The sequence below is a fragment of the Pleurodeles waltl genome, chromosome 8 (assembly GCF_031143425.1).
Source record: "Pleurodeles waltl isolate 20211129_DDA chromosome 8, aPleWal1.hap1.20221129, whole genome shotgun sequence".
NCBI classification, from domain to species: domain Eukaryota; kingdom Metazoa; phylum Chordata; class Amphibia; order Caudata; family Salamandridae; genus Pleurodeles; species Pleurodeles waltl.
Window position 1 is genome coordinate 413,428,305 of NC_090447.1, and position 17,206 is coordinate 413,445,510.

The 17,206-nt window shown below is 42.3% G+C and overlaps 1 protein-coding gene across 1 annotated transcript in view; it reads left to right on the forward strand.

Moving 5' to 3' along the window:
• The window catches only part of LOC138249990 (gamma-aminobutyric acid receptor subunit gamma-3), a 1,617,745-nt gene that overhangs the window by 1,428,063 nt on the left and 172,476 nt on the right, over window positions 1-17,206 (forward strand). The gene's annotated exons all lie outside the window — the stretch shown is intronic.

Genomic DNA, 17,206 nt, shown 5'->3' on the forward strand with positions numbered 1-17,206 from the left:
TGCCGGAGGCGACCGATATGGGGCGAATGGAAGACTTCATTGAGCAGATGCTGTCTGAGCTGTTCGCCGGTGAGCTCTCTCGGATGCTGGTGGTTGAGAGAGCTCACAGATCTTTGGGACCCCGACCCCCCCCGGGGACTCCCCCACGTCCAATTATTGCACGTCTGTTAAATTACCGTGACCGTGACGCTGTACTCCGCCTGGCAAGGGAGAGACGTCCGTTGCTCTATAAGAACTCCGAAATAAATTTCTTTCCAGACTATACCCTCAGTGTGCAGTCCCAGAGACGTGCTTTTCTGCCGGATATGCGACTGCTATCTCAGGCGGGAGTGAGCTTTGCCCTGTTGTATCCTGCCAGGCTGAGGGTGCGCCATGAGGGTAAGATGCACTACTTCACGGTCTTAAAACAAGCGACCACGTTTGCTCGACAACTGCCGAGGGAGCTGGAACCTGCAGAGCGCCGCGGCCGTGGCTATGACGGCGCTGCCTTAAGTGACAATGACTAACATGCTCCGATCGACCTGACACCCATTGTTGGAATCGCGGGGGTGTGCTGGCTGCTCCTTCCTGGCCCCGTTTGGCTTATTGACTGGCGACTGGCTCACGGCCACTCTAACCCGATGCCACCTGGGTGGAGAGATAATAGGCCGGTCATAGCCCCTGGGAGGAGTCCTGTTATTCACTGTTCTTGCTTTCGAAGTGGGATTTGGGGTCAAGTTGGGTGGGCAATTGGGTGGGTCCGATTGGGGGGCCTGAGTGGGCAGGGGGTGGGGGGCTTCTCACATGTTAGTGGGGTACTGTTTCTTCATTTATGTATGAATGTTCTATTTGTTTCCTTGCGAACTTTATGGCAGGTGGGGATTGGCCTTTGCGTGCAATACTGGCTGACTGTGGATGGGGCCGAGAGGTGAGGAAGTATCTGAGATCAGATGTTTGACTTGGAATGTGCGGGGGCTTAACGACAGTAGGAAAGCTCGACTTGTGGCTGCATATGTTAAGAGACATGCAATTGATGTATGTATGCTTCAGGAGACACACCAGGTGAAGTCCACAACACACAGACTAAAATCCGGGTGGGTAGGTGAGATGCATTGCTCAACATACTCAGGTTACTCCCGCGGAGTCGCAGTCCTTGTACGCAAGGGTCTGCAGTGGCGAACGTAAAAAGTACTGGTGGATCCAAATGGCAGATACGTACTGATGAGTGGTGTGTTACTGGACAAGGCGTGTCGCCTAGTTGCTGTGTATGGGCCGAATGTCCAGGTTTTTTCCTGGAACTGTGGCGCCTGGTGGAGTCGTTGGGGCCGGGTGCGATACTTTGGGGGGGAGATTTTAATGTCGTACTTGATGCCAAGTTGGATAGGGAGAGTAATGCCAGGATGCAACATGTTGCGGCGGCTAAGGCCTTGGAGGCCGTGATGCGTGATGGTGCACTGGTTGACTTATGGCGGCAGCGGCATGGAGTGGCGAGAGAGGGTACATGTCTGAATTATGTGCATGGTAGCTGGTCTCGTATAGACCGCTGGTTGGGCTCCAGGGATATGTTGGCCTGGACTAGAGCGGTTGAACATCTTCCTCGTACGCTGTCAGATCACTCGTCGGTGTGTCTGGAATTGGAGATACCGACTGAACTTGGTAGATCTATTATGTGGCGGCTGCCTGGGGGGCGCTTCGCGATCCGGCCTTCCGTGAGGAACTGCGGGAGGCGATTAAAATGTACTTTGCAGAGAATCAGGGATCCGTTGAGTCCCCAGGAACCCTTTGGGAGGCATTTAAAGTTGTTATCAGAGGGGTTTGTATCTCGAAACAACACGGTATAGTTAAAACCCTGAGACGAGAGTTGGCTGAAATTGAGTCACGGCTTGCTGAGCTGGAAAGACGACTAGAATTTAACTGGTCTAATGAAGTTGTTGCGGAGATCCGCCAAGCGATATCGCTGTATGAGGAGGTTTCTCTCAGGGAAATTTGCTTCCTCGGGAGGGAGGCTCGCGCGCGTCAGTACGGGGAGGGCGAAAGGGCTGGACGTACATTGGCAGCTTTAGTTCGTAAACCTTGGGCAAATGACTATGTCTCTGAGGTCATGGATGGAGGGGGTGAGAGTGTATCGGGATCGGGAGAAATTATGCAGGTGTTTACTGAATTCTACGCTGGGCTCTATGCAGCTCCGACGGAAACTGGTGTGACTGACGCACAGATGCCCTTTGAGGATATTGCGTTAATATGGTTTGACGAGGTGCACAGGAAATACTTAGATGAACCATTTTCAGTGGAGGAGGTGACTGCGGCCATTCGTGGCCTACCTGGAGAGAAGTCTCCTGGATTGGATGGCCTAACCTCTGCGTTCTATAAAGAGTATGTGGATATATTAGCTCCTCGACTATTGGAGGTCTATGCAGAAGCCCTGGAGAGGGGGTCGCTCCCGACCTCGCTCCGGGAGGCACTGATAGTGACAATCCTGAAGCCTGGAAAGGATCCGACTCGGTGCGACTCGTATCGCCCACTTTCCATGATAAATATTGACAACAAAATCCTAACGAAGATGATTGCGGCGAGGCTACAGCCTCTTCTCCCTAGTTTGGTGCTCTCAGATCAGTCGGGTTTTGTCCCGGGAAGGTCTACGGGTCACAACTTGCGCACCTTCTTCGCGGTGGCGGGAACACTAGAAAAAGATGACAATGCGACGGCTGTTTTTCTGGACGCAGCTAAAGCGTTTGACTCCTTAACATGGGACTATATGTTTGCCCTGTTGGGTCGGGTGGGAATTAGTGCGCGCTTCCTCCGCTGGATTAAATTGCTGTATACATTGCCCACTGCTAGATTGCGCCTCAATGGGAATGTATCTGCTCCATTCCCGGTTGCGCGCGGCACTCGCCAGGGTTGCCCGTTGTCTACTCTTCTTTTTGCTGCGGCAATGGAGCCCCTGGCGGCCTGGCTCCGACAGTATTATAACGACAGAGGGTTGCAATCCGGCAGCGACCAATTTTGATATCTCTGTATGCAGATGATATTGCATTATATATACGGAATCCCGACCAGAATCTGGATATACTACTTGACGAGATTGTGCGTTTTGGTACCTTTTCAGGTATTAATATTAATTGGTCTAAGTAAGTGGTGCTGCCTTTGACCCCCAGGGTGCCGCGATATGACTCCCGATATCCTCTGATGTGGGCGGATGGGCCGGTGAGGTACTTGGGTATACAGCTGTGCTGTGACGTGGAGGAGCTGTGGCTGGCTAACTACGGTGCCGCTCTGACGTGGCTGGAGGGGAAGGTAGAGATCTGGCGAACCCTCCCGCTGTCGTTGATAGGACGTATTGCTATTGAAAAGATGGTAGTCCTTCCGAAATGTTTGTACTTATTTGTGAATCTCCCTCTCCCGCATCCGAGAAGTTATCTGAGGCGTATGCACTCAGCACTGATCTGTCTGGTGTGGGCGGGCCGACGCGTGGTATTTCATGGGAGAGGCTGACGCTGCCATTAGAACTAGGGGGGCTCGCTGCGCCGGATATGGAGCTGTATTATCTATGTGCTCAGGCGCACTTTGCGTATTACTGGCTGAATCCTATTCGTTATCTGCCGCACCTGGCGCCCGAGAGCGACTCTGTGTGGCCGGACGACCTGGCGAGAGCATTTGGTGGACGTGTTCCGTCCCGGGTGCGGGGGATTGACACGGTGGCATGTACGATGCGGGCGTGGGGTGTGCTGATGCGGCGATCCGGGGTTTCGGCCCCGTTCGCTCCTTCCCTACCGGTAATGGCGATAGCTGACGAGCAGCTGTACCGTGATGGTGGAGTACGTGGATTTCTCTTAGATGCTGGCCTAACCGAGCTGAGAGATTGGATGATGGATGATCGCTTGCTTGATGTATCTGAGATACTGGCTGGTCGCGAGTGCACGGCGCTTCAGCGTATGTGTGTGATCCGAGTTCGCTCTTTCTTGCGGAACCGCTTATGGAGCTCGGATGAGGCCCCGGTGGAGTTCCGCGCGCTGGAGATTCTCTGCTGTGCGCGGTCGCCTAATAGGCTGGTCACCAAATTATATAACTGCATGCAGGAACAGAGGAATAATCTCCGAGAGCCGTCCAGACTAGCGTGGGAGGCGGACCTGGGAGAGCCCATCTCGGAGGCTCTGTGGCGCGCCTGCTGTGCGCATATGAGAGCGTTGACGCCAATTTACAGGTTCAGATTGCTGCATTTTAAATTTTTGCACAGACTATATTATACCCCAGTGCGGATGTACTCCTTGGGGCTGCGCGAAGATGCGAGCTACGCGCGCTGCCTGGCGCCGGAGGCTAGTTTTTTACACTTGGCGTGGGAATGTGCAGATGTTTACGCTTTCTGGGTGGCAGTTTTCAACGCAATTTCTGGAATGGTCGAAATAGAAATCCCAGCCACTCCTAGAATCGCGCTGCTTGGGTGTGTGGAGGACATCAGGGCAACACACAGACGTTTAGTGGGCATACTATTGCTGTTAGACAAGCGCAGAGTGGCCATGTGCTGGGGCGGGACGAGAGTGCTGCGCCGTTCTGAATGGCTAAGAGATGCAGCTTTCTGTCATGATCAGCTTATAGTCTTCTGGAACCTGATGCCTGAAGGGTCTAGACTCAAAGATATTTGGACCCCACTGAATAATTTCTTAGCGGCCCAAGACGAGTGAGTGATATAACCAAAGAAGCACGGACAGAACACTGACCCCTCTGTACGTTGGCATCTACGTCAGAAAAGGTGAATGGCTGTTGTGGACTGGTTGTATTCCCCACCTGCTCCTTTTTGTTTATATTTGTTGATGTCCCTTATTCAACTGCATGTTATATCTACTGCATCTCTGGCAGAAAACTGCCCCGTGGTAATTCCGTACAGATCATGTCTTCAATCAATAGATGGGAAATTTGCAGAACAAACTGAACTGTAATAATTAATGCGTACCTGTCTGATTTCTCCTGTACGGAATATATGTTAATATCGCAGTGGGGAGCTTTTGCTCTTTAGAATATGATGCTCTGTAGGGACTGCTGTTTTATTTTTATATGTTTGATATGATAAAATCAATCAATAAATAAAAAATTAAAAATCCCACCTAAAAAAAATAAAAAAAAATAAAAATAAAAAAAACTTTACCAAGAGGAGGATTTCTTTTGTTGCACATGAAATCCAGCATGGAAACCTGTGGTTAAAATACATACAAACATTAGCATGATACAAACAGAAAAATTCTCCTGCTGTCTTCAAATTGATGTCCTTAATGTTATAGTTTGGCTCTTTTAAAACCTCAAGTAAATCACCCCATGCATACTCTGCACAAGTAAATGTCACAAACCAAGTAGGTGCACCTACGTTTTGCAATATATATTTAAGTTCTTCATGATGACAATACCAATACTCATTAGTAGCAATTTGGCATGCCATCACATTAATCAAATTGCATTCCATATTTTCCTCCTTATCTTGAAATTTACCAACAAAACCCCCTGTAGAGAGATTTTCTAGATAAACTCCTGTCTTTAGAATGTGGTTTACAGCATAAAATAGTCCTGACAAGTCACTCTCAAATAATAGATAAAATATGTAAAGAATACAATGGTGAACTCTAGGGTATTCTGAAAGGAGTCTAGTTGACCTGTACTCAGCTTTTGGTGTTAGTCCAGTCTGGTCATCATACCAGCCACCTACGCCAGTGGGAAATATGTGTGGGAAACAGCCAGCCTCTAAATGCTTTTCACACACACTCAATGGAGCTTTGTTTGCTTGTTTCATTTGAAAGAAATCAATAGCATCATCAATAGATTGTTTGGAATGAAGTGGGTGGATAGATACTGTATTGCTCATATATTTCTTCTGATTTGTATCTATTTTCAATAAAGCTTTTGTTTAAAAAAAGCTAGTAGTTGCTAAGTCTTTCATTTGTCCATATGAGAACTAAACATGACCACCTGTGTTCTAAATCACATCACTTATTGTATCATTCGTATGACCATGCACTTAAAGATGCCAGCAGGTGCACACAAGTGTTCAGTAGAAACCCAACACACTGTTGCTAAGCAGTTGCTGCACATTTCCTATGGACCACCCACTGTGAATTGCCAATCCTTTCAAGAGCCAAAAACTCTGTTTATTGTCTATTTAACATACTAGATCTGTGACTACAGATTCACAGTCTAGTGTTTTTGTTCCCTTCCCCATGCTCTGTTGCCATGGTAACCTATTTTAAAGCACTCTCTGCTAGCTTCTAAACCAACTGTAGCAAGTGTGATTGAGAGTTTGGAATTATAACCACATCCCAAACATCATTACTTTTTTTGTAATTTTTCCAGAGCCAATCAAACATCTACTTAGTTTTATCACAATATCACTACCCACTTTTTGACACCCACTTTTTGACACCAGCAAATTTAAAACATCCAATCTAATGTTTTTTTAATGTTACCTACTAGCCTCAAGTTTAACTGCTTTTCATTTCAAATCTGCCTCATTTGTCTACAGCCTCTCCTGTGTTATACTCCAGATTCCCTAAAATGCTCACAGTGTGGATAGTGGGTCATAGCTTTGTGGTTTGGGCTAGAGAGAGTGATAGAAAGAGTGGTATTCAGATTTGCCAGAGAGGGTTAAAGTGGCATAATTTGCTGCATTTGGCTGAAAGCACTATGGGTTGCCAACATCCAGACCTCATGATTGTGCACTGTGGTGGCAATGACCTGGGCACAGTTACTGGGATAGGATTGGAAATCCTAATGAAAGATAACTTTGGTAAATTAATATCACTTTTCCCCACACACTGCCTTTGTTTTTTCTAACATTGGCTGAAGGCAGAAGTGGAAGTGGTCAGGTGAATTCTGTCCACAAAGACCAGGAAAACATGTAAATAAAACTGTTTCTGCATTCATCAGAGACCATGACATGGGCTCTATATACCATGCTAATTTACACTCTGATATGTATGGTATATGTAGAAATGATGGAGTTCACTAGACAGAGAAATGCAAAATGGTGTTCCTCCAGAACTTAAAAGACTGTATCCTGTAGTGTAGTTGTTACATACACATCATAAACACAAAAGTTCTTTTCAGAGCCAAACCTTTTATCATAGACATAATTATTCATTTTTTAAATTGCTGATTTTTTTAAATCTCATTCGGATCTGCAGATCCATCATGGATTGAGGCACATGGAAAATCGCAAACCAAAATAGCTCCTCCAATACACATCAGCAACACTAAAGTACATGTTAGCGGTTGTGTAATAGTTTTATGTGAGTGAGTGTGACAGTGTCTGTCTATGTGCGTCAGTGTCTATCTGGGTATGTCTATGGGTGTGAGAGTATCTATCTGAGTATGTGAGTGGGTGTGAGAGTCTCTGTTTGGGTGTCACAGTGGCTGTGATAGTTACTATCTGGGTGTCACAATGGGTATGAGAGTGTCAGGGTATTTGATTGGGTGTGAGAGAGTGTGTCTGTGTGAGTGAGTGGGTGTGAGAGTGTCTGTCTCAATGTCACAGTGAGTGTGACAGTATCTGTCTAAGTGTCACAGTAGGTGTGAGAGAGTCTGTTTTGGTGTGTGAGTGGATGTGAGAGTGTCTTTCTGTTCTGTGTGTCAGAGTGGGTGTGAGAATGTCTCTCTGGGTGTATGAGTGAGTGTGAGAGTTTCTGGGTGTGTAAGTGGGTGTGAGAGTGTTTGGCTGTCACAGTGGATGTGAGAGTGTCTGTCTGGGTGTGAGAGTGGGTATTAGATTCTGTGTGTGGGTGAGAGAGTGGGTGTGAAAGTGTGTCTCTAGGTGTCAGGGACTTTGAGAGTGTATATATGGGTGTATGAGAGAATATCAGACTGTCTGTCTGGGTGTGTGAATGACTGTTAGAGGCTGTGACTGGTCAGTGAATAGGTGTGAGAGTGTCTGCCTGGGTTTATGAGTAGGTTTGAGAGTGTTTCTCTGGGTCTCATAGTAGGTGCAATAAAGTCTGTCTTGGTGTGTGATTGGGTGTGTGTTAGAGTAGGTGTGGGAGTGCCTGTCTGGTTGTTTGAGCGGGTGTGAGAGCATATCTCTGGGTGTCAGAGTGGCTGTAACAGTGTTTGCCTGAGTGTGTGAGTGGGTGTGAGAGTGCCTCTCTGGGTGTCAGAGTGGTTTGAGAGTGTTTATCTGGGTGTGTGAGTGCACATCAGACTGCCTGGGTGTGAAATTATATGCCTGGGTATATCAGTGGGTTTGAGAGTGGTTGTCTGGGTCTCATGGTGGGTGTGAAAATGTCTGTCTGGGTGTGTGAGAGGTTGTGAAATTGTCTCTTTGAGTGTGACAGTGTCTTTATGGCTGTGAGGGTGGGTGTGTGAGTACGCATATATTTTATTTTCATGCCCCACAATATCCATGTACCCATTGAGGATTTACATGGGGGGGGCAGCACTGATGCATATATATATATATATATATATATATATATATATATATATATATATATATATGATGCCTGCTGTCTCCAACCAAGAAACACAGTGCCAGGTTGGCGAGAGCTCAGTGCAGTGTGCTTGGCCGGCCCGAGACGGTTGGCCAAACACACATGCACACTGAGGGGAGTGCACACCAATCCCCTCCATCCCTGTCATCACCTGTGAGCCTGCCTCTTGAAAAATAAAAACAATAATAAACACTGTTTATTATCGTTTTTATTTTTCACTTTCCAGCTGCTGCTGCTGCTGGAGGGGGTGGGGGTGGGGGTGATGCTCCTCCATAGTAGAGGAGCAGCTGCTGACACTCTGCATCCTGTTGCCTATGCTTCAGTTTTAGAGGCCCTTAAATCTCTCTCCATGGAAGGTTTGAAGTGTCTTTAATTAACTTCAGTTTAAGGGATATTTGTCCTAGTGATGTTAAAAGAAGGCTTATCAATTACTTTCAATTCAGCATAAAACATATTTGAGAATGTTGTGCATGGTCTAACCAGAAACAAGAGCATGAGATTCAATATTTTAATTAAAATAATCAGAATCATCTATTTATTTTTATGTAACCCCACACTTAATTGTAAAATTGGTTACAGAGTTTACCAAATATGAGATCTATTGCAGTGTGTCTAAGGGAAATTGCAGGATGTTATCTTTTTTTTTTTTTAGTAATGAAGAAACAATAAAACTTTTGTCTTTCAAGATCGACAACAAATAATCATTAGACTATGCAACGATACAAACATCAGCATTCTTTTCAATTTATTCCTCTTCTACATTAGGGTCATGCTAGCACTTTGGGCACGCTGGCATTTAACTATTGAAAGAAATTCATTTACTAATGAAAATGGCAGGAACTACGGCTGCAAAGCGTGCTCTGAAGGTGACCTAACAGCTGTAAATAAATGTACTCCCGCATTATTGTATGCAGTGATTGCACAATTACGCCAACTGTAGTGACGTGCTGTAGAATTTGCATGTGTCACCTGGAATCTTGTGATATCATCTCCTGCTGATGTCAGAAAATTCCTTGGTGTCGACTGGCTTGAAGTGATGGTTCCTACTCTGTGCCCCTTTTTTCGTCTTCAAGAGATTTTCTTTGCAACAACACTTTACTGAATAAAGCCATTTATTAATCTGATGAACCCGGCGTGTACTCTCTTCAAAGTGGCGACGAGGGAGAGGAATTTTGGAGCAGAAATGCTGTATTTTCTTTGAAACAGCTGCTTCAGATTTTGGCAAGTACTCTTTACTGCTTCAAGCGTTTCTGCTAGGGGGCACAGAGCTGCTGCTGTTTCGGCGGTCATCAATTTTATTAGTACATTTCAGGTGCGTGTCAAGCACCTACCGCGTGAGCAGCAACATTTCTCCTCAGCGCGTGTCAAGCATTTACTGCTTGCATGAGGAACGACAGCGGCACACCATACATTTCTTACTATGCACGCACGAGCCACGCGCATCACGGTTGATTTACAACTCGATCGTGCAGCATTTGTGCGCGTGCACAAGTACGGTCATGGTTGATTACAAGTTCTATGAATTTCATCAAAGGATTTCACACGCATATTTGAATTTAAATAAAAGCGGAAAAGACTCATAGGATCTGAAGGATTTCCCTCATGTCTTATGTTTTCTTGCCTGACTGAGTGCTTTTCCGGATACTACTAACAAGACAGAAGAAGGACTTAGAGTTGTGTTTCCTGCAGTTCGGCCATCTTGCCTTGGGAGGAAGAAGAGGAAGAAATACATTAGATATCTTTTTGTTTTAGTTTTTTTTTTTTTTTTTTAAAAGAAGGAAGACATTTATTTATTTTTGGTTTTCTTTGTTGAAGTAAAAAAAAAAAAAGGAAAAAAAAACAGTGTTTGTGAATTGGAGAACGTTTTACCACCTGCTCCTTTTTTGCAAGATCCGGCGGATCCTCCTTTGGAGTGGAAGTTATGGCTACGTTCTTTTAAAGCCTACTTAGGGGCTATCGATGGACAAAAATTCAGACCTGAAAGAAAAAAAAGTTTGATATATTATTATTTAGGAGTTGAGGGACAAAATATCTTTGATGATTTACCAGCTTATGAAATGGGGGAAGGGGAGGAATTGGACGAATTTGACATGGCTGTTGCACAATTGGACAAACATTTTGTCAAGACTAAAATATTATAGTGCATAGGTACAAATTCTTTACTAGATCACAAAATCCTAAAGAAAGTATTGACACGTTTATCACAGCACTGAAGGTTTTGGCTGCAAAGTGTGAATTTGAGAATTTTATGTCTCAACTAATTAGGGATCAATTAGTAGCAAGATGCTATTCTAAAAGAATTCAGGAAAAATTACTTACGTGTAAAGATCCTTCACTAGATAAAGCTATTGATATAGTGAAAAGCATTGAATGTTCAGTAGAAGATGGTAAATAGCTGGAGTTTTCTTTAGCCAATACAACAATTTCAGGTGCAGTGACAAGTGTACAAAGTAGTGATAACAAGAAGCAAACACAAGAAAAAAAACAAGATAGTTCTTCGATATCTAGAAACACTTCTTCATTTAAACAGGGTCAGAAAACCATTTGTTATAGATGTGGTTCTTCATCTCATGTATCTTCATTCAAGAACTGTCCTGCAACTGGTCAACAGTGTAGGAATTGCAACAAAATTGGTCATTTTCACAAGTTTGTAGAAGTGCACGGATCAACAATGTTCGTTGTGTGCTCAGGGATGATACGGAGAATGTACAGCATAATGATAGTGAATTTGTATTAGTGGTTAAAGATGCTATGTCATCAGATAACAAATTGATTTTGGATCCTGATACTGAGGTATCAATAGAAGGAGTTGCAGTTAAACTGCTAGTAGACACAGGAGCTAATTTTACTATTGTGTCACAGGAAATATTTGATGACTTTTGGGGGGCAAAACCACTATTCAACCCTGATGTTTCTACAGTTGCTTTTGAAGGAAGCAAAATCAATCTAATTGGTTATTTTTGGGCTTCATTGTCTATTGTTAATTAGACTATTCAAGGGAAAGTTTAAGTGGCCAAAAAAGGAATTAATGTTTTGGGTTTGATCCATCAAGCTGAATTCAATTTAGTTATCAAACCAGGACAAGAAAAACCTGTGTCTATTGAGAAAAACAATTCAAGTTGTGTGAAGTCTGTTGCAGACTTTGTAAGTACTTGGCAACAGAAATAAAAAAAAATATTTCAGGACAAATTGGGAAAGATAACTAATTTTACACATACATAAATTATGGAATGTACCTTTCAGTATAAGAACAGATTTGTCCAATTTATTAAAAGACATGTGTGAGCAAGGTATAATTGAGAAAGTAGAAGCAACTTTGTGGTTGTCGCCCATTGTTTTGGCAAAAAAATGTTCAGGAGACTTAAGGATGAGTGCAGACATAAGAAGTTTAAATAAGGAAATTTGGGTGGACAGTTTTCCTTTACCGAGAATTGATAATCTCATCAGAAAGGTTGGTTCATCTAGTTGGTTTACCAAACTGGATTTGAAATCAGCATACCATCAAGTGGAATTGGATGTCGATTCCAGGCATCTGACAGCATTTGTAACTCCTGATGGGACATTTCAGTTTTGCAGGTTGCCTTTTGGTTTAGCCTCGGCTGCGGCAGTTTTTCAGAGACTGATGTCTGACATGTTCAGTAAAAATCCTAATGTGGTCGTTTTTCAGGATGATATTTTGTTTTTTTCTGACACTGAATCTGCACATGATAAAATCTTGGAGGACGTTTTAGGCACATTGGAAGACAGAGGATTCACGTTAAGAGAAGATAAGTATATATTCAAATCTAGGGGAATTGAGTATTTGGGACACATTTTATCAGAACAAGGCATTAAACGAAAACCAGGCCGAAAACCAGGCCTAGCACCTGCTCCAAAAACCAAAGGACAATTATTGTCATTTCTAGGGTTGTGTGAGTTGTATGCAAAATTCTTGAAAGATTTTGCTAAGACTGTTGAGTGTTTCAGGGCTTTGCTTAAGAAGAAAACAGTTTTTCTTTAGTCAGATAGTGCAACAGAGAGTTTGAACAGGTGAAACAAGATTTTATAAAAGCACTTGTTTTGAGACCATTTTCAGAGAGTAAGAAAAGGATTGTTACTGTGGATGCATGTGAATACGGTTTAGGTGCGGTTCTTACACAAGTTTCAAATAATGGTTACGAAAGTACTATTGGGTTTGCCTCAAGAACTTTACGTTTTGTGGAGCGTAAATATTCTGTGATTGAAAAATAACTTTTGGCCTGTGTATGGAGTGTTGAGAAGTTTAAACCATATCTTTGGGGCAGACATTTTATTTTACAAACAGATCATCGCCCCTTGGTAGGCATATTGTCAGGGAGGAAAATTAAACTTTCTACAGCTCGCATTGCCAGGTTATCAGCTAAGCTTTTAGAATTTAATTTTTCTGTTGAGTATATTCCTGGTGGAAAGAACTGTAGAGCAGACTTTGTCTCTCATTCACCCATTGAAGAAGATGATGAACAGGAGTGGGAAACAGAGATTGAAGAATGTTTTATGGCTTATATTACTGAATGTGAGAACATTTTGGATGAGGAGGAATGGATTGAGTCAGTACGGAAAGACAAATTATTGGATGAAGTGATGCGTTTGGTGAAATTGGGTTGGCCCAAAGAGAATTGTTTTTTACCTGAGCTTCTACCTTATTGGAAAGTGTGTGCTGAATTATCCATTAAAGGAGATAAATTGGTGAGGGGTGATAAGCCTATTCCTCCTGAATGTGTTCGAAAAGAATTAATTGCTAGAGCCCATTCTGGTCATTTGGGTGCAACCATCACACAAAGGAAACTGAGATCTGATTTTTGGTGGCCTACAATGGACGAAGAAATAGAAGATTATGTCAGAAGTTGTACAAGATGCTCCATGAGTGACCACGTTTTGGTTACAGAAAGTGGTACGATCTCATGTGTGCCTTCACAAGCTAGGGCTTGGCAGAAATTAGGTCTAGACTTCTTAGGTCCCTATCATGTGTTGCCACCTAACATGAGGTACTTTGTGGTGATTATTGACCATCTCTCGAGATGGGTTGAGGTAGAACCTATAAAGTTTCCAACTACCCAAAGTGTTATCAGTTGTTTAAAAAAAGTCTTAATTCGTGAGGGTTTTCCAGAACAAATTTTAACTGATAATGGTGTTCAGTTTGTTTCGACAGAAATGTTAAAATGTTTGAGCAAATGTGGCATCAAACATATTAGAACACCATTGTACCATCCTCAAAGCAATGGAAGGGTGGAACGGTTTAATCGGGTACTGGTGGATTGTGTCCAAGCTGCATATAGAAGTAACATCTCAGTGGATCAGGCTAATAAAGATCTTGTTTGGTCCTATCGCACTACACCACATGTTGCCACTGGCAAAATTGAACTCATGAGGAGTAGAATTGCAGCTACTGGACTATGTCCTTTTTAGATGGTTAAACTGTTTCATGATGGATGTGATTGGAAAGAAACCTGGCAAATAGCAGAAAATAATTCCAACTTTGTGGGATAAAAAAACTGAGTGGGTCACAAGACAAAAGTGAGAAATGGCATGTAGGAGATTGTGTGAGGGTGAAGAATCCATTGTTAGTGAGAAAAGGTTTGTCCAAGTTTAGGGATTCTCAACAGATTTGGGAAGTACGGAGGAATGCTACAAAGTTGTCCGATGGCAACTGGTGGAGTACTACAAGGTTAGCGTTGGATCCCAGTATGCAAGGCACACAAAAACAATCCATTGATGGTTATCCTGCTGAGAATGAGGAGTGTGTTAGGAAAAGAAGTGTGAGAGTCATAAACCCACAAAATGTAGAGATTATGTCATGACATGATAAACTGTATTATATTCTCTTCAAATATGGTATGTTTTTGAAATGTTATTTTCTCTTATAAGAATTGTTCTAGTTGTATTCTCTTTGTTATTCTTTAAGTTTTTTTTATTATATCACTTTTAAAGGGGGGAAGAAGTATAGTGACGTGCTGTAGAATTTGCATGTGTCACCTGGAATCTTGTGACATCGACTCCTGCTGGTGTCAGAGCATTCCTTGGTGTCCACTGGCTTGAACTGACGGTTTCTACTCTGTGCCCCTTTTTTCCTCTTCAAGAGATTTTCTTTGCAACAACGCTTTACTGAATGAAGCCATTTATTAATCTGATGAACCCGGTGTGTACTCTCTTCACCCACACAATGTGTGAGATTGAGAGGACCAAGGTGTGGTTTTCGCAGTGCTTTTGTAAACACATACAAACGTGTGGGTGCAGATATGCTCCTGCAAAGTGCTGGAGTGAATTGCTTTTAGGGGCAAGACGAGGGGAATGTTGACATGCATGTACGAGGTGCATGAAAGTGATGGAAGAAATACAATTTCCTGTGAAAAAAGAACTGACAAAATATTTGTGAAACTGCACATCAGGCTTCATTTCACCAGTGTGTAGTTTTACCATGGGCACAATTTTGTTTTGGGTAAATGGCAATGTCAGAACATGTTATATGGAGTTCTGTGTAATTTGCCTGGAAAATTGTAACTGATGCACCTTTCCAAATGTAGTACTAGGGCTTTTGTGACCAAGAAAAAAACAACTAAACCTGCACCTGTGCTTAGGAGTACCTAAATTAGTGCAGATTTATGATTTCCTTTTTGACAAAGGTCATATACGTGATAATACATCAAGGATGCTTTCTATTGTTTTTTTTCAACATGTTGGTGCAACCTTCCATAGTGCGTAATGCAAAATAAGTTTTTCCTTGACTCAATTTCCAGAATAATTAGCTAATAGTGCAAACAAACACTATTTTTATTAAAAATATGTAAAAGTGTACATTTAAGTAGCATGTATACTAATAGAACATTTTGTAGTAGGTTATTGTACTTAAATGTTATAAGCCTGCAAGTGAAGTTAGTGTGTGCTGATTTAAGGTATCCTAACGGTCGATGCTATGTCAAGTAAAAATAATGCGTTAATATTGGAGGCCTATTTTTCATGTTGAACCTTTATTTTCCACAAGATTTTCTTTTTTTTGCAGTACATGTCATAACTTTCCAGAATCCTTGTGTTACTTAGTGAATAGCCATTTGTTTAGTATTAGAGAACTGATAGTGAGGTTCTCACCAGGAGGAGAGGCGGCAACAGGGAGGATGACATGTGAAGAACAGTTTGAACCGCAAAATGTAGATGATGTATCTTTTTAAGGAATAATGTCTGTAGACCATTGTACGGACATCAGAAAATATGGAGTTTGTTTATTACCAGGAGTTTACTGAAATCCTATTGGAGGATGAAGAAGACAAATGAAAACACGTTGCCACCTAGAATATTGTGTTTGTATTAGTGCTTGTTTCTAGAGCAAGGCAGGACTTTTACTTTGACCTTTCCTCTTAGAAGGCCTTTTTCCTTTGAGCTTCTCTCACTGGCTGGGATTTCATCTCCGAGTTTCTTATATCCCTCTACATGAGAGGTTGCTTAGCCTATGTCTTTGATGTCTGCTGATTTATAATTGAGAATACCTTCCAGCTTAACATGCAAAGGCTTTGTGCATATGCATTGTTTCTGTCATCAGAACTCTTTATCGAGTATCTGAATTGACACCTGATTCTACCTTATTCCAATTTAATATAGATTAAGAAACTTCCTTTAATGAACACACTTGCTGTATTGTTACAATATTATCAACACTTTTAACCATTATATTTTTCCTAATATGGAAACATTGATTATTGTATTATCACAACATGTAATACTGATACTTGAGAGATTAATACTCATTGAATAAATAATAAAAGGCTACAGATTTGAAAATAGGACACTTTAATTCAGATACAACTTTCTTTTTGTTGACTGTACTAAAATCCTTTTAATGATTTACCACTATGTATTTATTGTAGATGATTGTTCCTTTTTACTTTTCCTTGTCGATGAACAAAGGTCAGTATGAACATTGGCAGGGGTTAGTTAAAGATTACACCCGAAGATTGAGATTTAGAAAACCCTGCTCTGTCAGGCCTTATTTAGAGTTTGGTGGACAGGATACTCCATCAAAACCAAACAGATAAGCCTTCTGTCATATAGCAATGTTTGTGATACAATATCCTGCCTGAGAAACTCTAAATAAGGGCCCATGGTTGGAATGTGGTAGCTGGAAGTGCCATTATCGGGTGGTTTGGTATGTACTGCACAGTACAGTTGCATACTTACAAATTGTACATTTTCACTCTTAACCAAAAAACACATTGTTTAAAATAGTGTCAAGAGAGGGGGTTTGTTATATCTGAAATCCAGCCGACCTGGACTTTTCACACATGTAAGGAGAACATCATTAAACTGTTGTCACAAAGATCATGAAACGGCCAACGTATCTTTTTAAAGTCTATCATACCATCATAAACTAGAGAATAGTGAAAACATAGATTTGCACTGGCAGCATAATGGTAAATGGTGAAATATTATTGTGGACTTTTAAAATATTGGAGAGCACTGTTTAAGATACATCAAGTTCACTGCAAAACTGTAGGCAGGGTAATTAAAATAGAAATGTGTTATGTTTTTTTTTTAACAAAAAGGGTATAACCATGTAGGAGAAGTGAAATAGCTTGGCAAAGCTGAGTGGTCAGTGATGCTGGTCACAGCCTACAAGTGTAATAATTAAAGTGTTTTCATGCAGGAGTGATAAACTAGACCTCTCAGGTGATCTTCCACCTTATATCATGCAAAAGGTATTGTCTTCCTTTCACACTTTCAGTACAAATATGGTTCAGTGTGCTAGACTCACCTCAAAC